General features: G+C 38.3%; 1 protein-coding gene and 1 long non-coding RNA gene across 4 annotated transcripts in view; one reads left to right on the top strand and one right to left on the bottom strand.

Moving 5' to 3' along the window:
* The window catches only part of SUGCT (succinyl-CoA:glutarate-CoA transferase), a 760453-nt gene that overhangs the window by 412245 nt on the left and 325574 nt on the right, over window positions 1–22634 (top strand). The window lies entirely within an intron of this gene.
* Window positions 6973–8045, bottom strand: LOC123384151. The gene is made up of 2 exons (XR_006594838.1): window positions 7930–8045; window positions 6973–7413 (listed from the first exon to the last, which is right to left on the bottom strand). It is a non-coding gene; the product is annotated as an uncharacterized LOC123384151 (long non-coding RNA).

The raw sequence follows: 22634 nt of genomic DNA, 5'->3' as shown, positions 1-22634 counted from the left end.
GAAAAATGATTTCCTATTAGTCTATTTTTTACCCCATATCTTGTCTATTCAACTCTTTGCAACATTGACCTTGGTGAAGAGCCTCACCGTTAAAAACTAGGTGTTTTTGGGGCCCCTGGGTGGCTCAGTCGGTTGAGTGTCTGATTTCAGCTCAGGTCATAATCTCACAGTTGCTGAGTTCAAGCCCCACATTGGGCTGTGTGCTGACAGTGCAGAGCCTGGAGCCTGATTTAGGTTCTATCTCCCTCCCTCTCTCTCTGCCCCTCTGTTGCTTGTGTTCTCTTTCTCAAAAATAAATAAACTTTAAAAATTAGGTGTGTTGTTGTTGTTGTTGTTGTTGTTGTTTTTAGCTTTATTGATAGTATAGTTCATGTCCTTTCTCTGTTTAAGTTTAATTTTCTGGTTCCTCTTCTTCCTTCTTTTAGAGGCACTGTAGAATAGTGAGAGATTGTGTAGGCTTGAATCAAATGGATTTGAGGAAGTGTCCTGTCTCTCTAGTTTCTATTCTGTAACCTGGGACAAGTTGTTGAACTTCCCTGAAATTGCCAAACCTCTCTAGGCTTCCGTTGTCTTATTTGTGACCCCCAGCCCCCCACCCCCCGAGTAGGTATAGAGTGTGAAGATATTTGTGTACCATGTTCATGCTCATTAACGGCTCTCAATAATCAAGCAGACAAAATGACGCATATTTTAATGGATGTCAGTAAACCTCTTTTCTCAGTCCCCCCCCACCCCCCGCCGAGTACCTGCTCAATGGATCCATGTACAAAGTAGCCATATGCAGGGATAGAGGCTATGAATGGGCTCAACAATATAGATTTCTCCTCATCAAGGCTTAGTGCCTTGTGTAGTGCCTACCCTGCCAATAGCAGAGACCACTTAGGGTGGGTTGATTACATTGGACACATGCCATCATGGAGGTGGCATGATTTCCCCCCTCCCTGTACTGGCATGTAATCCTGATGTGGATTTGCCTTCCCCACCCATAATGCCTTTGCCAGCATCCAGGGATTCACAAGAATGTATTATCCATTATCATGATACTTTGCACAACATCGTGCAGCATCTCACCACAAAATTGTGTGGTGATAGGCTCAAGCCTGTGAAATTAACTTGTCCTGGCCCTTGTCTCATCACTCAGAAGCAGCTTTCCCCATGGAAGGGTAGAATGGAGACCGCACCTGGAAGAATGGGCACTGTCTTACAGAATGCAGTATCTGCTTTGAATCAGAGTCCCACTTCTGGTGTTGTGTCTTCTACGGGTCTGGAAACCAAGGAATTAGGAGTGGCTCCACTCATTGTAATATCTACAAGCCCATTCTCAGAATTTTGGCTTCTCTCTCTACAACATTAAGCTCTGCTGGTTAATAGTCACATTTCCTAAGGAAAGAGAGCCTCTACCAGGTGACCCAGTACCAATTCATTGAACTGAAGATGAGTCAGCCACCTGACTATGTAGGGATTCAAATGCCACTGAAGCAACAGGTAACAAAGGTAGCTGCTAGCTGGGGTGGCCGATCCTGACTGCCAAGGGAAAATAGGGTTGGTACCACACAATGAGAGCAGGGAAGACCATGTCTGAAAACCAGCACATTTTCTTGGGAGCCTCTTAGTACTTCCATGCCCAGTAGGTAAAAGTTACAATGAAACAGGATTCAGACACATCAGGAATGAGGGTTCAGGTTGCCTCATCAGGTAAGAACACTGACTTACTGAAGTTTTGGCTGAGGGGGAGGAAACTTGGAATAGGTAGTAAAAGAAGGACGTTATAAAATCAGTGACAGACTCATGACCAGTTTCATAAATAGTGTAGCAGCGATGTGTCTTTTCCTCTTTGTGTTTTATAGCTTTTTAGAGATTATTTTCCAGTTGGTACCAGGTGAGAGAAAATTCAGATGGGACCGTGGCCAGATTTGGTATACAGTAGCATTGCACAGGAATGGGTGCCATGACTGTTAAGATTTTTGTCTCTATTAATTTTCAAGGGAGGGTGTCTTCGTTTGCACTAACAGGTGCATCTTGTTATGTGGAAACGGAATTGTGTCGTTGTCATTTAGACGAAATGTGAATGTGCGTCCTCGAAGGGCTGAACCAGTTACTAAGTTCTTTCTCAGCCTCATATCCATGCTTTTGTATTCTGCTTTGTGATGTTGGAGCTGGGACTCTAAACCACATTTCTGGGGGCGCCTGGGTGGCTCAGTCGGTTAAGCATCTGACTCTGGGTTTCGGCTCAGGTCGTGATCTGGTGGTTTTGGGAGTTCGAGCTCAGCATCTGGCTCTGTGCTCACAGCATGGATCCTGCTTGGGATTCTCTCTGTCTCTCTCACTCTCTCTCTCTCTCCCTCTCTCTGCCCTTTTCCCCACTTGCCCTGTTTGTGTCTCTCTCAAAATAAATAAATAAAACTTTTTAAAAAATTAAAAAAATAAATAAACCACATTTCTGCTTTGCCGCCTGACTTGTGTTTGAAGCTGGCACAGAGGAGGCACTAGAGGGAGTCAGCAAGGTGGGAGGAGCAAGAAAAAGACTTCCTCTTTACTATTTTTCTGCATCCTCCCGTAGACTCCAGTTCACCTGTGGCTCTTGAACTCATCATGCCAGCAACCCTTCCCCTGCGGGCAGCAGGGCTTTTATGTGGCGGCAGCTGAGTCAAGTTTGAAGTTTTCCAGCACTTGCAGAATTAACTGCAAAATGTCCAATCTCGGAGAAACCGGCTCTCAGTGGCCAGCACCTTCTCAGGGGTCTGAGTTTTAACTCTGCCATTTCTACCTCTAAGGGCCTAGGTTTAATAATGCCGACATTTTCTACTGTTTCCCCTAGTCCTAGGAATTGCTAACTTTGTAATACCTTGGAGTTCTCTCTCTCTCTCTCTCTCTCTCTCTCTCTCTCTCTCTCCCTCTCATTTTTAACAGATTAAATATATCACAGTGCACATACACCATTCAACACTGTGCATTAATGTTGTATTTGTTTTTAAGAAAGAGAGTGTGAGCAAGGGAGGGGCAGAGAGCGGGGGCAGGGGTGGTATGGAGGATCAAAAGTGAGGTCTGCGCTGACAGCAGCAAGCCCCACAGGGCGGGGCTCAAACTCACGAACCGTGAGATCATGACCTGAGCCAAAGTCGGATGCTCAACCGACTGAACCACCCAGGTGGCCCTAGAGTTCTCTTTTTATCCGTTCAGTTACCTTGCTAACAACTTTGGGGGGAATTCTTATTGGATTGTCTCTGAAAAGAGAAATGGTGTGCTTTCTGTCTCTTGACTTGACCCTGACTGATACTGAAAGTCGCATAAAAACAATTTAATTTGGAGAAAATTTTGTGTAGGGAATGTTAAATATACCACAAGGGAAAGCATCTTATAAATATTTGAAATTTTCCATCAAGGGAGTAACTAGACTGAGTTGTCCTTTTTCCTTTTAGTTGTGGCTGGTGAGTAGACCTACTGGAAGTTACTCTAGGAAGAACCTTCAAATTCCAAGCTAACAAAGTTCTTCCTATTTGTGCGTTTATTTGCTAATCATTTTCTGTCCCTGCTGCGGGCAGGTTCACACTACTGTTGCAGGTGCGGCTGGCCATAACACCTGGGGGCAATGCCAGCAATTCTCTTCCCCAGGAGTAAATTCCCATGTGGTTTATTTATTAAATTCCATTTAAGAAGTTCTAACTGACACATTTTGTTTACTTTCTAAAAATTTCAGGATTCAATATCTATTAAACTATATTTTATGCATAGATGCTCAATAATGTATTATAATTAATGTGTGCCAGACTCTTTTTTTTCTAAATTATTTATTTGTTTTGAGAGAAACAGAGAGAGAGAGCGAGGGAGGGGCAGAGAGAGAGAGAGAGAGAGAGAGAGAGAGTGATAGAGAGAAGCCCAAGCAGGCTCTATGCTGCCAGCAGCAGAGCCCAACAGCGGCTCAAACTCAAACCCTGAGATCATGCCCGGAGCTGAAACCAAGAGTTGGATGTTTAACTGACTGAGCCACCTAGGCAACCAATGTTGCCAAACTCTTAAGTGAAGCTGGGTATGAAATATAGAGAGTGAATGACCCTTTATCCCTATTTTAATAATAAATAATTTTATGACATTATCTATAGAATTCAGAAAGATGTGAAGAATGTCCTAATAGCAAACACTAAGATATTTAGGACAAAGTTGTAAGTTTATTTACTTTCGGTCAATAATAACAAACCACCCAAATCAATTTTATGTACCATGCAGACATCTACAGATTTCTAAAGTGAGACTATCTGCAGATATAATGAAACTATGCATCATTAAAAAGAATCAGGAAGTCTTATATCTTTGACATTTAGTATGTATCTTAAGAATTGTAATTTGTATCTATTTCCTTCACTGGAAGGACTGTGATCTCAAAGGCAGGAGGATATCTTAGTATTTGTAACAGTGTCTGATTGTGTTGGTTTTCTATTATTGCTAAAACATTTTTTTTTTACATAGTAAAACAATACATATTTATCATAATTCTGCAGGTCTGAAATCTGAAATAGGTCTCACTGGGCTAAAAATCAAGATGTCTGCAGGGTTAAATTCCTATGGAGGCTCTAGGGGAGAATTAATTCCCTTGCCTTTACCAGCTTCTAGAAACTGTCCATATTCTTTCTCTCATGGTCCCCTTCCACCTTTTAAAGACAGCAATGGACATTTGAGTCTTTCCTTTTGTTATATACCTCACTTTGAAACAGATTCTTCTGCCTTCCTTTTGCTGTTAAAAGGACCCTTGTAATTGTACTGGGCCCACCCAGGTTACCCAGGGTAATCACCCCATCTCAAACCTGCTGATTTAATCACACTCAGAAGGCCCTTATTGCTATGTAAAATAACACATTCACAGTTTCTGGGGATTAGGGTGTGGACATCTTTGAGGGGTTATTGTTTTGCCTATGGCAGTGGTCTGCAGCCCAGAACAATTATTGACTCAGCGGACCCAATAAAGTTGCACACAGTATCTAAAAATAGAGGCAGAGAATTTCCATGTAAATATTATGCAATGGTTAAGGGTAATTGTGCAATGGGAAGGAATGTAGTCAGTGTTTTTAAAGAATGCTTTTAATTGTTTTAAAATCGTTAATTATTTATATATTACGTTATATTAATGATTAATTATTTAAATATCAAATGATTTTTAAAGGATGCACATTTGGTATATGGGAATAACAAAATTTTTTAGATGGCGCTTATGTGGCTTGAAATGTTTAGATACATGGAGTAAGACAACGTGCAAGTTTTTCTAGAATAAATTCCTTGAAGTATTAATTCTGGTAGAGCAAGTAAGCACAATTTACATTTCAGTAAAAACAACCAAAATGCTTCTCAGAGGGCTGTGCTGATTTGTACTCCAATCAACGTTGAATGGAGAATTGTTTTCTCACACCGTCACCAGTACTAGAGGCCATCCATCTTTGCAGCTTTCACTCCTGTGACTCAAAAAGCGGTGGTGGCATTTGCATTTCATAAACATTAGCACTGGCTCTTTGATTCCTAGGTTAAAAATGAGAATGAGAACTTTTTTTCTGTCCATTTGTCCTGTTAAAATCCTTTGCCCATTTTTCTTTTAGATTTTAAGAGGTTCTTAACTTTGTATATTATAGATCTTAATCCTTTTTTCTAGTTATAAACAGTAAACTTGTTTCCTGAGTGATGCTGGCCTTTTAGCTTTATGTGTTAAAAAAAAAAATTTATTGGGGCACCTGGGCGGCTCAGTCGGTTAAGCGTCTGACTTCGGCTCAGGTCATGATCTCACAGTTTGTGGGTTCGAGCCCCATGTCGGGCTCTGTGCTGACAGCTCAGAACCTGGAGCCTGCTTGGGATTTTGTGTCTCCCTGTCTCTCTCTGCCCCTCCCCTGCTTGTGCTCTGTCTCTCTCAAAAATAAATAAAATAAAAATGTAAAAAAAAATTTAAAAAAACTTACTTATTTTTTGCCAAATATAATATTTGGTTTTTAATGTAGTTGAATAAGTCGGGTTTTTTTTTTTTTTTTTTCCTTTATGGAGACTGAGCTTTGGGTCTTATGTAAAAAGGTCTGTCCTCTCAAAGTAATTAAAATTCATTATTTCTCTGACACTTTATAGCTTTGTTTTTAGCTGTTTATTATATCAAGAATTTTTGTCTATGGTGTGGGATAAGATAATAATATAACTTAGTTTTTTTTTAACTAAGTAAAAAGCTATGTATCCCAATGCCATTTATTGTTGTTAGTCTTTTTTTTTCCTGTTGGTTTGAAATATTACCATTAGCATGATAAATTTCATGTATGCATGGATCTTTTTCTGGATTCTCTATTCTGTTTACTGTCCAGTCTATGTATCTCTAGATTACTTGATGATTTTTAAATACTGTATTTGCATAGTATGTCAGGCCAAATTTTCTTCTTTTTAAGAAATGATTTTGTTCATTTCATGAATGTATTTTACATAGATTTTAGTATAATGAAGGATTTTCTTTAATTTATAAATTAATTTGGGGCAAATTCACACTTTTACAATATTGAATCTTCCTACCCAGAAACATGGTATTCTCTAGGATTTAAGCTTTATTATGTGTCCTTCATAAGATTGACAGTTATTCTAAAAATATCTTTTGCACATTTACTTGATCTTTATTCTTAGTTATTATATGAGTGTTATTTGAATTCTGAATGAAATCTTTATGGGTTTCATCTTCTAATTTGTGACTGTTAGCATGTAAGATAGCTACTGATTTTATGTTGACATTGTTTCCATCTGGCTTAGTAAACTCATATTTATTTTAATAATTTTCTAAATGTTTTGCTAGACATCAGACTGTTGGTAAAGAATGCTAATTTTGTTTCTTACACTACATGCTTTGATTCCTTATGGTTTTTTTTTTTCTTAATGTTTTTGCTAAGGCCAATTTTTTGTCCCTTTTACTCTACTCTGGAAGATTTCTTATAATTTTCTGAATCATTAATTGAAACTTTACTCATATTCATATTCATATCCACTTTATTGTTTACTCATCTATTGATTTGTTTTATTTCAGCCACATTGCTTTCAATTTCCAAAAATGCTAACTCTTTTCTTCCTTCTCTTCCTTTTTCTTCCTATTCTTCTTTCATATCCACAATGGTTTTTTTAAAGAATGCAATATTTTCTTTAGTTTTGTTGATTATAATAATTACAGTCCTTTGAAAAGTTCTTTTTATTTCTTTCAGAAATTCTTTTTTCATAGGGATTTGTTCTGTTTGGAACCTTTTTATCATTCCATTGGTCTCCCTTAAATGTTGGTGATTCTTGTTAGTTAGAGTTGAAGGACTCTGTTGAATGGTTTTGGTAGTTGGATGGTTACTCCCTAAGGATAAATAGGAAATCCTGTTCCTTCAACGACAGATCTGGTCAAATCCCAGGAAAACTTCCTTGGTGGTGGTTCTGTGGAGAGAGGAAGGAGGGTGTTGGATGTTTGCTTCACCTCATGACCTCAGGACTCTAGAGTAGAAGCCCTCTTCCTATATCAACGTTTTTATCTTTGGCATCTGAAAGTGCAGGCTTCATATTTAATCCAAATGCTGCCATATAGGCTAACCAAAGACCCATGTTAAATCTTTAGACACTTATTATTTTCTTCTAATGGCTATAAATTCAATATGGCAGAATAATAAAATTGGAAGCACTAGTCTGTAATTAAATCTGGGATAGTAAACAGACATTAATGTATTCCATGCCTTAATGCCTGTTCTCACTTTACATTTTACATCCATTATTGTTTGTCTGAAGCTGTGAAGAGGGATGAAGAACAGTTACTGGAACATCCATGAAATGTTTTGGAGACAGTGAATGTACAACTGTGATTCAAATTTAGGATTCACAAAAAGAAACCATTGGAGATAAAGCTGGAGCCAAGCTGTGAAGATGCTTATATTTATGTTTAAGGAGTTTGGACTTTACCTTGTCAGTAACGGAGTATTTTGGATGGGTTTTGAGCAGGGAAGTGTCGTGATAAAAGTGGCTTTATTTGAGAGCTGTCTCCATGATAAGTATCAGGAGGTCAGACACCACTGTGGGAATCTAGGAAGAGATAATAAGGTCCTGAGATAAAGTAAGGGAAATTGGAATGGGAAGCAAGTGACATATACAAGAGTCTGAGCAAAATCCTTTTAGCCTTTGGTGATTTCTTGGATGAGAGTATAAAGAGAAAGGAATGCTCGAAAAGACCTCAAGGTTTCAAGCCTAGATCACTAAAAGAGGTAACAGAACTAAATAAGGGGATAAAAAGAGGCTGCTATCCCCCCCCCCCCAATTTTAGCTGTCGTTTAAACACTTCGACCCCATCATGTTTTGTTTCTTTATTTTCATCTAATTTTTTCATTAGATGATTTATGCTTAAAAATGTCAAATGATCAGAAATGAATTATTTTATGTTTCCTGTCCAGTGATGCTAAGAATATCCATTGATTTCCTAAGGCTGTGGAGCTGGCCGTGGGGATGGAAAAGACGGTATTTGAGGAATGTGCTGGTCAGACTTGAGGACAGTGTAGTATGGTGCCTGCCACCTCACTTACCACCAAAACTACTACTCACTGTGTCTGGCTAGCTGCACTCGGTCCAGATCCCATTCTGGAGGGGAATGGGAAAAGACTAGACCTTGACCTGTTTGTCTTTCAAAAGAAATTTCAAAATATTATGAAGATTTTTTTAGCTGTAAATGTTGCTGTAGAGACACATGAAAATTCTCTCTTCGTTCCTCTGCTTTTGCCTCTGCGTCTACCGGTAGCTGGACATTCAAGAAACTTACTGTTTTCATAGTAGCACTGGCTTTTCTTAGGACTTAATTTCACTGTGCCCTGTTGAGCTGGTGAGTTGCATGGGCATAGCAGTTACAAAGTTGCCCATAAGGATTACATGGGTGAATCTAAGTAATACATATAAGTCATAAAGACATATATATATAACACATTATATATATATGTATGTGTCATGAAGAGGCTTTGCTCGCGGTAAAGCCCTCAGTAACTATGAACTGTTGCGACTCACAGACTGAAGATGGGCATCTCTACTTTTTACGGATCGTGTGGTGCCATTCCAGGCAGTGGATCTCAAACTTTAGTGTCCATTAAGATAATCTTTTGGGTTGATGAAAACACAGATTACCAGGCCTTATCCCCAGAGTTTTGATTCAGCAGGTCTTAGGTGGAGCCTGAGAATTTGTGTCTGTAGCAAGTTCCCAGAAGATGTTGATGCTGCCGGCTGGGGACTAAGTTTTTGAGAACCAGCGGTTTGGGGACTGGGAGGAAGGTTAATGAGATTTGTGTTCATAATGGAGTCAGTTACTTTGCAGTTAGGAATTCCCTTCTTTTCTGGCTGTACATTCTGAACCCTGGTCTGCTGGGCTCTTTGTTTTCTGAAGCAGCAGAAACCAGTCAGCAGGTGACAAATTTCATTACTCTACTTTCTTTGAATTTTCCCAGGGATTACTAAGTATACCACTGTTAGTGCTGGCACTTCTCTGTTATTTTAAGGATTTGTTGGTTTTTCCAAGGTGGTTTTCCCTTGATGCCAGAAGATGTGAATAGGAGCAATCTCATGGTGATGCTTGGGTCTCTCTTGGTATTTGCTATACTGCAGAATTTATATTTTTCACTTAATATTAATTTTAAATCCGTGCCTTTCTTTCTCACACCCTTTTAAATTCTCGTTTAATTAGTCAGAGTTACAAATGGCATCACTTATAAACATACTTGTGTAAGCAGAGCAATGTGGCTTTCGGCATCTCTGTAATGAAAGTTTAAACTACTTGGAACTCTAGCTTACATTCCTTTAAGTCTTTATGATCTAAATATTCTTTTCCGTGATGCCAAAAAGGTTCTGTGTGATCATCTAAAGTTTGAAATTCGTTTTCAAATCAAAGGCACTGCCAAACTCAGAAGCAACTGTGTGAAGAAAATGTGTGGAAACACCAGTCATTACAGGTTGGTTTATAAAAAGAGTTGCAGATTGATCGGTCTTTGAAAAATGTTTGGTGACACGAAACTCTTTCAATCAGTTCCAAATCTGGCAACTCTCTTGTTGCATTAGATTTTCTTTCCTTCACTTTTCTTCTCTCTCTAACAGAGACAGACACATCCCTTTTCCTGCGTCCCGTTTTAGATGACTGACGGAAAAGTAAACACCAAATATGAGCATGTGGGGATGGTTTATTTCTTTTTACATTGACTAGAAGGCAGTGTTGAAAGGGAGACACTGCTGTCATTTCACAATGTAGGAAATTTAGAAAAGGTGTTAGAGCTGTTTTAAATAATTTCTATTTTTGGATTATGCCATTCATGAGGGTATGTAGTCTTTCCTTTAGAGAAGGAATTTGTTTAAAGTATATCTGAGATCTCTTGGTGACAAATAAACAATGTGTTCAAAAGAAAGCCCTGTAATATTTTTCATTCGATGATTCATGCTTAAAAATGTCAAATGATCAGAAACGAAAGACCCAATGATCGGGTCATTTGAAACATATGGTTCTGGGAATTATTAGGCATGCCAACTCTAATATGGAATCTCAGTCCCTTCTTTTGTCCTTATAAAGATAGCAGAGCCATTTGTGCCTCGTTCTTTTCTTTTTACCTGTCACATTCAGGGCCCTCACGTTTTCCTCGCCTGTGAGGCAGCACTAACACAGGGGTTGGATGAGTCTGCCCGAGTTCAAGTTCTGACTCCACTACTTATTTACTGAGTGCTGCTGAGAAAGCCACTCACCTTTCTGTGCTTCCATTTCCTAATTCGTCAACTCAAAATGAGGACACTACCTCGAAACACGATGGCAAAGAATAAATAACACACGTACTGCCCTGAGAGCAGTTTCTGGCACAGAATAGCAGAGTCCGTCAATGTTAGCTTTTATCGCTTACTTTGTTGGACTTCCTGGTTTGGTTACTTATTTCTCCCAGAAAAGGAAGATTATGACAACCTCCCTGTCAATGGCTATTTAGAATATCATTGGGAATGGTGGAGAGTTAATATGGCTCCAATATTATAAATTCAGAACCATCCTTATGAGAATCAAATAAGTGATATTTTGGTCATGAGTTCTGTTTCTCCATGTTAGAAACCATCTTCTTTTACAGTAATTGCCCCACACATTAACAATGGGAAATTCTTTTAGGCCAGTAGACTTTGGATTTTTTTGTTTAGTGAGATCTGTGATTTTTATTTCTGTTCTGTTTTCTCTGATGAATGAAAAGTTTGCACAAAAAAGCACAACTTGTTAATTCTATTGAAACCATTAAGAATGGCTCAAGTTAAATATAACTTCATAGAAATGAGTTCTTCTGAACTGTTTGTATATTTGGACTTGAGATGCACATTGAAGATACTTTGGAGATATTAAAATGATGTATTTGGATTCCTAATGACAAGTTCCTACTTGTGCCTTGATTCTCCTGCCTCATTAAATCAATAACACCCATTATTTCTTGGGAAGGAAAGACCCAGCTGAGAACAGCAGAGTTATAATGCGGCTTTGAACTTCCAAATAGAATTTGTCACATTGATAGCAAGATCATAGTCTTGCTATGTAAGCACCTTTTATTTGCAGAAGCCATTCTTTTTTGAGGAAGAAAAAAAAGAGGGGCGTATGTAATGGTTTTCTTATAAATCAGAACCTGGAGGAGGGGTCGTGGAGCAGAAAAGAGCAGAGCAGAGCACAGATCAGAACTCATGGGCGCTCCCACCATATGAGAAGGAGCAAATGTCACAGGACTGGAGAGAATCACTGGAAGAGAAGTAGGTCCAGAAGGGTGACAGAACATTTTCACTTCCGCATCCTGTGACCGTATGGTGGGATCTTGAAACTGGGAGGGGAGAATTACATATTAATAAATCTGTCTGAATTCGGCAGTCAGTATTCCCTTTCACTTGGGAAAAGCCTGGGAAAGTTGCAGACCCTTCATCATGGCAAGATGTCCAGCAGAGAAAGCAGCTGAAAGCTTCTTCTTCCCCATTTGCTCTCCACCGTTCCCATTCTGAGAGGACAAGTGGACCAAAGGGCCAGGTGCTGGAGGATGCAGAATGGAGGGAAGGCAAGCTTCATGGCCATCAGCAGTGGGTACCAGGCCGACACCATCAAAAACCAGGTCAGAGAAATCAGTCTCACTAACAGAGGATTCCCAGCAGACGGCACATTGCAGGACATCTCAGCGAAGCCAGAGAAAACCCAGGGGATACAGGAACCAGATGCTCCTCTCCACACAGACAACGCCACCTTGGGAAGAAGGATGAGGGAGGAAAAAAATTTTCCTTTCAGTTGTCAAGTTAAAAGATTTTTTGTTTGTTTGTTGTGTCATCGGTAAGAATGAGACTTGGAAGGAAAACGTTACCAGTGAAGGAAGGTAAAGTAGGTGAATTGTAGAACAGAAATTTCACCCCACAACACTGAGTATTAGTTAAGATCGTCATTCTACGTGAAAGGTTGAGTTTCCCAAGGTCTAGAAATGCAGGAGTATAAACACAGCTCATTCAGCCCCACAACGGACCACATGCCCCCAGAGTCCCACTGTCTGGAGATTTTTAACCTAATTGCTCACCTGACTCCAATTTCTCTGCTTTAAATTCTATCCCGCATGTTTCTGCCCACGTAATCATCTGCCTGCAGTCAGACTCTTTTGTCATGTAGTTCCTTAGCACAAGAACCCCAGCGATGTATGTGTTTATTTGGTATAAAGTACTGTGATTCACTCTTAGGGTTTATTTGTTTCTTGCTTTATTGCTATTTTTTTGTCCCTTTTGAATGGTTCTAATTATAACTTCTATCAAATTGGGAATAGTTCTGTAATTTTTAGCTACAGAAAATGACTATTTGAATTTAGTTTTCTTTCTCTGCCGTTACTGTTATTTGAAAGAGACTATGTACATTTTGGCACGAAGATATAATTGTTTTAATAAAGAATCATACGGGCCAATAGCAGGAAGTATATATAAGCCTTCAAATTCTACTGCTAAGCAGTTGAATTCAGTGACCACACTGAAACCTGAGAAAAGCATGCTTACAATTTAGCTTTGTGGTGTATTGAAGTCTTGTATGTCAGTTTTCCTATTTCATGGGATTTGTAAGCTGAAAGACCTTGATGCTAACTTAATACAAACAAGATAAAACATTCTTAAGAGAGTGTGCTGACCATATGTGGGATTCATTTGATGAGGATTTTCATTTTCTTTATAAAACATATCTCAGGAAGACCAGCAGTTATTGTTTAAATCACAAAAATGAAGTGATATCAGGGCACGCATAGGCTCCGTCATCTCTAAGGGTTTAAGTTTCAGATTGTGCTAACCTACTCCGAATCTACTAATATCACAAAAACCAAGCCCAATTCTTTTCTGTATGCCGTATGTTCATTTAATCATCCATTGAGTCCCCCCACACCCCACACTGTGGGTTAGGCATGTGCTAGGTACAAAATTTGAGATGGAAGAGATGGAGGGCACAGTTTAGGAACTCGAGGGATGTAGAGTGTGGTCTGGGATTTGGACCAATAGACAGGTAAATATTACATTTGTACAGGTTGATCATGGGGCCTGGAGGATGAGCTCATTCAACTTGGAGATGGTCAGGAAAGGGTTTCTTGAGTGTTGATGCGTTAATCTATACTATCCAAGTAAACAGATGAAGAAGGATTTTGAAACAAAGGGAAAGAATGAAGATGACATTTTAACTTATTTTTTTAATTATGCATTTTCATTTTTTTAAAGCTTATTGATTTATTTTTGAGAAAGACAGAGCATGAGCAGGGGAGGGACAGAGAGAGAGAGAGAGAAAGAGAGAGAGAGAGAGAGAGAGAGAGAGAGAGAGAGAGAGAGGAAATCCCAAGCAGGCTCTGCCCTGTCAGTGTAGAGCCCAATGTGGAGCTTGAACTCACAAACAGTGAGATCATGACCTGAGCTGAAACCAAGTCTGATGCATCACTGACTGAGCCACCTGGGTGTTCAGAAGATGACATTTTTAGAGAAGCTTCAGGAGTTTGGTGTGACTAGAATACAAGATGCATGCTGACGAAGTATAGAGACACTTCAGTGTAAGGATTGAAAATTAGAGTGGAAGAAAGGTTATGAGCTATCTAGTTTAAACCTCACAACAACTCTGTCTGGTGGGTGGTATTATGCCTGTTTTAATGATGAGGAAGCAGAGTTGGGGAACTTAGACGTGCTTATGGCCACACAGTAAGCAGCAGAGATGGGGGGGGGGGGTCTTCTGACTATAAATTCAGTGATGCAGCCGAGGAGGTCACAGGATTTTTTTTTTTTTTTTAGTCTCTTCGTGGCCTCTTTCCCCGCCCCCCCCCCCCACACAATATAATTATCCATAACATGTGAGAAAGAATTAAATTAGAATTGCTTTGTGGTTGTTTAGAAAATTAAACTACTCAAAAATGTAATAATAATAATAATAATAATAATAATAATTGTTCTTGCTCTTATTATAACAAGGAAGAAGTTCCCAGTCACCTCCACAGTGATGTGCTTACAGTTTGTACTGAGCATGTGAAATTTTAAAAATATGTTTCTGCCACATGTATGGGACAGTCTTTAGCTAGTCCTTCTGAATATCCTCCTTCCAAAAGCCTAAGAGATGAGATCAAACAGCTGAGGGAATGGGTCTAAGGAATTGGGCAGACTGGACGGGTGGTCTCATGTGGATTTTTATGAGGTTGCTTAAAATCTGTGCATGGTTTCTTCAGGAATAAGGATCCAACCAAAACAGTTTGATGTCTTCTAGTGACTTTACCACAGGAGAAACACTAGAAGAATTTATTTTAGAATTCTTACAACAATACAAAACAAGTCAAAACAAAACTAAACTATGTCTTATGATCCTTTGGGGACCACAAAAGGAAAATCATCTTGTTTGAAGAAAAATTGACTAACCTGGGGCCCATTTTCCTTAGGAGAGTTCCCATGTCAGGCTTTAGCCAGGGGTCTGTGTGTATATAATATGTCTGGAATGGAGGGAGGGAACCTATAGGACTCCTTATGTTCTTAAAGGGACCAAATCAGGAAAGATTAAGAAACATTTCATGTAAGGGACGCCTGAGTGGCTCAGTCCGTTAAGCCTTCGACTTCAGCTCAGGTCATGGTGTTGGTTTGTGAGCTTGAGCCCTGCGTCGGTCTCTGTGTTGACAGCTCAGAGCCTGGAGCCCACTTCAGATTCTGTGTGTGTCTGTCTCTCTCTGCCCCTCCCCCATTCACACTCTGTCTCTGTCTCTGTCTCTCTCTCTCTCAAAAATAAATAGACATTAAAAAATAGAAACATTTCAAGCGTGACACCCCAAACTGAGTGTGTGTGTGCATGTGCGTGTGCGTGCACGTATGTGTGTGTGTGGTTTCAGATTACTTTTAATTTGTAGGATTGAATTCTCCAGATTTGATCCTCAGTAAGCATGCAAGAGGTTTTAGAAGACATTTCATGTTAACATTTGACAAAATAAGGTTTTTTTTTTAATATTAAGAGAGGATTTTCATAAAGTAACATACTGATTCCGTTATCTCATCCAAACAATAGTATCAACATTGTTCCACAACAATAAAGCTTTTAGACCTATAAATAAATGTTTAATATGTGAATTATAACAGTATTTTAATTATGATGGAATTAAATCAATATCACATCATCACTTCTCTCAGCTCATATGAATGAATAGAATAGCTATCTTTAAGTTCAGTTGAGTTGGTTAACAATTTCTGTGTTTTAAAATTTGTGACATGCTACTAAGTCTCTTGATAAACTGTCCCCACAAACTCCAAAACTTTTTCAGATAATTCAGAATAGAATATGAGTTGCTATGTAATAACTATATATGTACAAGCTAAAGTAATATACCATGCAATAGCCATGAAATGCAGGGTGCATTACTATGAAGTTTGTATTAAATAAACAAAGAGCCAGAATGTGTAAAGGTAATTCAACTGTAAAAAATTTAATCTTATGTTATCAGTAAAATTAAAATCTGTGAATCATGTTTGTATCATCTACAGAGTTTTTGCAAATCTTCAATTGTTTCAGCGTTTATTTCTTTTAAAGGGTTGCTCTTTCATTTTGCTCAAATTATTGGCCTTGAAAGGTAAATTTAAGTTGGAATAATATTGCATCCAATATAAGCAATACATATTTCAGAATAGTAATTAAATATCAGTATTTATCTTTTTTATGGGAGCTGTGGAGAAATACCTAAATCAAAAAACTATAATCTTGTCCTATCTAAGAGGATGGTTTTGTTGATTTTTACATGTTTGGAGAGAATACTTTTTTATATGCTTTCCACTCTTTTGCAAAATCCATTTTGGAATTTAGCTGAAGAATCACTTCTAATTTTGAAAGTAAGAAAATACGTGTAATTCTGTGTTTAACCTTTTTAGAAAGAAGTCTTTCTAAAGACTCAGCATATGATAAAGAAATTTTAAACCCAAAGTAAATTCAGATTTGTACAACACTATCACCAAATCCTTTGATTTATCAGCCACCTATTTGTTTGATTGAAAAATCATTTTCTACAACATCCGATGTTTTCATAGCTTTTGGAATGTTTCGATCACACCTAATAATGCACTAGGGTGCAAGTCCAGCACATTTCTAAAAATTATGTAGCTTCTTGCACATTATTAATCTCTACTTGTTGATATTTTGACAAATGGCCAATCTTTCTGCAGATGCACACAAGGAGCTGATAGTATTGGGAACGCTTTCCAGTTCTTGCCGTCTCCTCTGAAACTTTACCACTTCTCAATCCAAAAGACATGTAAGACAGAGTAAATGCACTTAAATTTTGCAGCAAAATGTCTATGTGTGTTAATGGCATGGTATTAGACCTGGTTTAAAGTTTTAGGAAAATAATTTTGAATTGGTGCAATTAAAAAAAAATTTAGTTGGATGATCCCACTATTCTCCAAGGTCTCTCCTTAGTATGGTTTCTGATGTCAATTGCCTGTATCTTATACAAATAGATTCTGTTTTTGGGGTGTACCTATTGTCACATCTGATATTGAATAGACTGAAGAACATTAAATCTCATTAATGGTATTCAGTAGGAATTTGATCTTTGTTATGCCAGTGATTTTATATGGAATTTGGGCAAATTTGTCAGAATCAAAAACTTATTTCTTAAGTTAAAACAATTTTATCTTCCATTCTGATTTTCAGTAATTTCCCAAAACCTTTAGTCACAGTTAAAAAATTATTGATGCCATCTTAATGGTAAACATGTTTTTAAGAAATGAGATGTTTTCAACCATAAGTTTCGCCTACTCTTTCTTTTTCTTAACATGTTTTTATAATTTGTGGGTGACAGTTGATCACAAAGGGATTCATTCCAAAACTGCGATGATTTTAAATATAATTATTTGAATGATTTGTGAATATTTTAAAATATTTTGTGAGCAACCGTTCTCTATAGATTAAATTTTTGATGTGAGAACAAATTTGTATACATTTAAATGTAATATCCTGATTATCACTTATCTAGATATTAAGATGCTTTAAAAAAGATTTTGTTTTAAAATTTTTATAATTTACTTATTTATTTTAAACAAATTTTTAAATATTTGTTTATTTTGAAAGAGACAGAGCATGAGCAGGGGAGGGCAAAGAGAGAGGGAGACACAGAATTGGAAGCAGGCTCCAGGCTCTGAGCTGTCAGCACAGAGCCCGGTGCAGGGCTCAAACCCATGAGCCATGAGATCATGACCTGAGCCGAAGTCGGACGCTCAACCGACTAAGCCACCCAGCACCCCCAAATTTTTATGATTTAGAAATAATTTTGTGCATACAATATTACTTATATTTATGACTCTCACACTGTATATGGAATCCAGGTTTACAATAGCACTGTTATCTACGAATACATTGATAGCAGATCTACACTAACAAAATACTCAGTTATGTTATCCTTTTGCCGTTAGTACTATGGCTTGACTTCCCCATTTTAGGGAAACATTATAACACAGAGTTTTATTTTAATATTATTGCCAAGTAACTAAAGTTCATAGGAACCCCACATCAGTGACCAAATAGTTTGCAAAGTTGTACAAGTGCTTGACAGGTGTTGTTTATTCAGAAAGATTTCTGTGGAATGGGAGAGGCAGGGCGCTCGTAGCATTGGGGTTTAGGTATTCATGGGAGTGAGTGAACCCGTTGGATCAATCTTTCCAGGAGCTTGGCTGTGAATGGAAGGTCAGAGGGATGATTAAAAGGAGATGTTATAAGAGACTCTTAAAAACTGAGAACAAACTGAGGGTTGATGGGGGGGTGGGAGGGAGGGTAGGGTAGGTGATGGGCATTGAAGAGGGCATCTTTTGGGATGAGCACTGGGTGTTGTATGGAAACCAATTTGACAATAAATTTCATATATTAAAAAAAATAATTTCTGGAAGGATTAAAAAAAAAAGGAGATGTTAGATCAAGGATGGGGGAGACTTGCACACTTCAGAGAAGGCACTGACAGCCGAGAGGAAGAGGTTGCATATTCTGGAGAAAGAAGGAGCATGGCAAGTGGAATAAGATGGTGACCTGGGGCGCCTGGGTGGCTCAGTCGGTTAAGCGGCCGACTTCGGCTCAGGTCATGATCTCACGGTCCGTGAGTTCGAGCCCCGCGTCAGGCTGTGTGCTGACAGCTCGGAGCCTGGAGCCTGTTTCGGATTCTGTGTCTCCCTCTCTCTGACCCTCCCCCGTTCATGCTCTGTCTCTCTCTGACTCAAAAATAAATAAACGTTAAAAAAACATTAAAAAAAAAAAGATGGTGACCATGCAGGGTATGGGAAGGGAGAAGAAAGAGAACCAAGGAGAAGGCACTTTATGCCCTGAGATTGGCAGAAAGAAAGGGGAGATGGGTGGTGTGAAGGTGAAAAGATACGCAGAAAGAGTTCATGCTTTGTTCATTTGCTCAAAATGAGGTTGGGGGCAAAATGATTAGTTAATGGGAAGAGGAGAAGGCAAGGCAATTGTGAGGAATGTGAGAATGGAAAATTTTGGTTGGCTATTCTCAGACTTGGAGGTGAGCTAGCCAGCTAGGGCCAGGCAAATAGCCGTGTCGTGCTGAGACCCATTAACTTAATAAGCACTTCCTGAAGGCTTGCCACATGCTAAGTACTTGGTTAGGCTCTGGGGATACAGAGATGAAAGACCTGGTCCTGGTCCCCAAGGAGTCTGCGGATGCGTAAGTCACTAGTTACCATGCGGGTGCTGCCGTGGGAGCTGAGAGAGGGATGTGTTTCTCAGCCTGGGGAGAAGAGAGAAGCTGGAAAATTTTCTTCTGAAGGAGAGCTTCTTAGACTCTTTTAATGTGCCTGGTTAGCTTTACTTTATGCATTTCAAAGAAGATTATCTAGTTTTCAAGGAAATTAGCAGCAGAAAATTCTAAGGTCTCAGTTATGCTCTAAGTGACATCTGACAGAACAATAGGAAATAAGCTACCAAGCCTAAAAAAAAAAAAAAAATGAGTACCAACATCTTAGACTCTTTAATTGGTTAGTGACCAAAATCTAATTCAAAATGGATTAAAGAGAAAGGAATGAAATTAGAGATTCACATCATTGTCAAAGTCTGGGAGGCATTCTTGGTCTCAGGAATGGCTGCATTTAGGAGTTCAAATAATATCATCAGGTCTTGGTCTTTCCACATTTTTTGAGAAATGAGCCTCTTCTTTACTTCTTTCTGGCAGTTTCATACCATAGCACCTTTAAGCCTGTGTTTTCTCTTTGGGAAGTAAAATTGTACCTTTTGCCAGAGCAGCGTGGCGGACCTTGGAGCCCCCGGTTCAAGAAAGCTACATTCCCTATAAATGTGGGTCACTGAATCTGATGGGAAACTTTTGCCATTAAAAAAAAAAGGTTTTGAAGCTATTATTCATATTTTTGTTAAAGTTTGGGGTAAAACTGTAAAATCCACAATTAAAGCTTATCATGATCCACCCCCCCCCCCGTGGTTGAGTAGTTTTTAGTCTTCATTGATTAATCCTAAAAGCTTCATCTTTATTAACAAGAAGTAGCCACTAATAACTTCAGTATAATTCTGGATACATCCTATGTGCAACTCTGGTGTTTGGAGGGAGTAATTTAAACAGTAGAAAACAGACATCCATTAGAATCTTAGATGTAGATGTAGACTAAATCCTATGTGCTTGTTTGAGAAATAATTTTTGTGGTTCTACAGCTCTGACTAAACCATTATAAAACGTTTACTGTAGGGTCCCTCTAACATTCAGATGTATTGGCCTCTTGTCAGTGATCTTAACGATTTTGAACTTAATATAACCCAAATGACTATTAAGTACTTTTCCTAATAATGTTTAATACAGATAAGAAACTATCAGTGGTGAACATTTAAGAATTTTGGAGATTAAAAAGAAAGAGTCAAGTGGTGTCTGAGTGGCTCAGTTGGTTAAGTATCTGATTCAATTTTGTCTCAAGTCTTGATCCCAGGACTATGAGATCGAGTCCCTTGTCCAGCTCTGCTCTGGGCACGGAGCCTGCTTAAGATTCTCCTTCTCCCTCTCCTTCTGCCCCTCCCTCACTTGCACATGCTCTCTCTCTGTCTCTCAAAAAAAAAAAAAAAAGAAAGAAAGAAAGAAAAAAAGAAAAGAAAAAAAAAAGAAACAGCCAAAACACAGTAGCATGTCTAGTTTTAGACTGACAACATTCTGAGCAAGGGAATTTCTATTTGGGGAAGTTTAGAAAATAATGTATACATGTTTTATATAATTAATAATTATGAATCATTTTAGTGTGCTCTGTTACATCTATTGAAATTTCTGTACTCCTTTTTTGTTGTTAGAATAAAAATCAAGGATATCTACAAAACACTATTTCCTTTACCTAATGAACTTTAACCCTTCTATAGCCTCAATGGCATTCATCTGTAGGTGATCAACTTAATTCTATTATTGATGTCGCTCTCAGAATAAATCAAGTAAGACAATGTGTCTGTAGTGAAGCACAATGTATTGTGTTTTGGTAGTTCAGTTTTATTACTGTGATTAATGACAATAATGACTATTATTATTGTTGTATCGTCTAGCCTTGGTATTTTTTGATGTAAGAAATCATTACCACCTATTCATCCACTTAGCATTAGTAATTTTTAATGCTTAGACTTTGGTACTCTGTTTGAAAGCAACTGGAAGGATGCAAATGTTAGGATTATTACTGATTACCAAATAAATGTCCTGGAGATATTAATGATATAAAAAGTTTAAAGTTTATGCACAGCCTGCAGTAGGAAATGAAGGCTTATGACATGATCTCTGCAGTCAAAATAATCCTCTCTCCTCCTCCCTAAAATATACTCAACCAGATAAGATTATAGTTTTGCTCACTAAGTTGTTTTTTGTTTTTTGTTTTTTTTTTTTAATTAGAGCTGGTCGTTTTGCCTCTAAGTTTCCAGTCAGAGGTTAGAACTGTGTAAAACAAAATAAACACCTTTGTTATATAAGCACTGAATGTAGATAGGCCATGTCCTTTCGAATATTAAAGGCATAGAATATAGAAGCTAGTAATCTGGGTAAATTTTTTAAGAAATGATTCTCAACAACACAAACGACAAAGTTGAAGGCTCAGTATTGACGATACAAAGGAATGATAAGAAACAAGTACAGAAATTTCACCAGAGAGATTTTCTTTTTAAAAAAATTGTTTAATGTTTATTTATTTTTGAGAGAGAGATGGAGTGTGAGTGTTGGAGGGACAGAGAGAGAGGGAGACACAGAATCCGAAGCAGGCTCCAGGCTCTGAGCTGTCAGCACAGAGCCCAACATGGTGCTTGAAGTCACGAACCACCAGATCACAACCTGAGCCAAGTCGGATGCTTAACCGACTGAGCCACCCAGGTACCCCTCACCAGAGATATTTTCTTGAGGAAACGCTGAACACGGAAGACCCCTGAACTTGTACAGTGGGTGTGCAGATGAAGAAATACTGAATGAGATGCTCTGGGACTGTCCAGGGGCAGAAGAAAGACACACAGGTGAAAGGTAGCTCTCCTTTAAAAGACTCTATGAAGCTCCAAACTCACCCCTCCCTCATCATTGAGATTGTTCTGGGTCTTTATTTAACTTTCTTACTCAAGAAGGTAAAAGAGCAAGTAGGAAAATCTGGGCAAAAAAAAAGTATATATATATATATATATATATATATATATATATATATAATAAAATCTATCTGGGAAGAGTTGAGAACACAAAATACAAAATGCTGTGTACTCCAGCACATTCAGAAGTGACCTCACATTTTTTTTCCAAGAGTTCTATCAGCCAGCCAAAAGAAGGAAACTGGATCCCTTACAAGCCTCACGGTTTTCGTAAAATTAAAATAAACCGTTGTACTGGAGAAGCAAACTCCTTTACTGACTCTATAAATAGATATTTTTCTTGTTAGTCCTTATAGAATTAGGGAAAGGGTGATTCCTTTCCTTTTGTCTCAAATGTTAGGCAGAATCTTCTCATTCACAAAGTACGAAGTAGAAGTTGAACACCTCTCAATAAGGTAAACGGAAAAAAAATTGCCAACATTATTTCATCCCTAGAAAAATGCTCCTGACATTTTCAATCATAGGACATGTTATTGTTTTAGCACTAACTAAATGCCAGTAATAACCAAGGTGACTGTCAGACTTTGGAAATCAA

This window comes from Felis catus, chromosome A2 (assembly GCF_018350175.1).
Source record: "Felis catus isolate Fca126 chromosome A2, F.catus_Fca126_mat1.0, whole genome shotgun sequence".
Classification (NCBI taxonomy): domain Eukaryota; kingdom Metazoa; phylum Chordata; class Mammalia; order Carnivora; family Felidae; genus Felis; species Felis catus.
The sequence above is the reverse complement of the archived record's forward strand: the minus strand, read 5'-3'. Positions and strand labels throughout refer to the sequence as shown.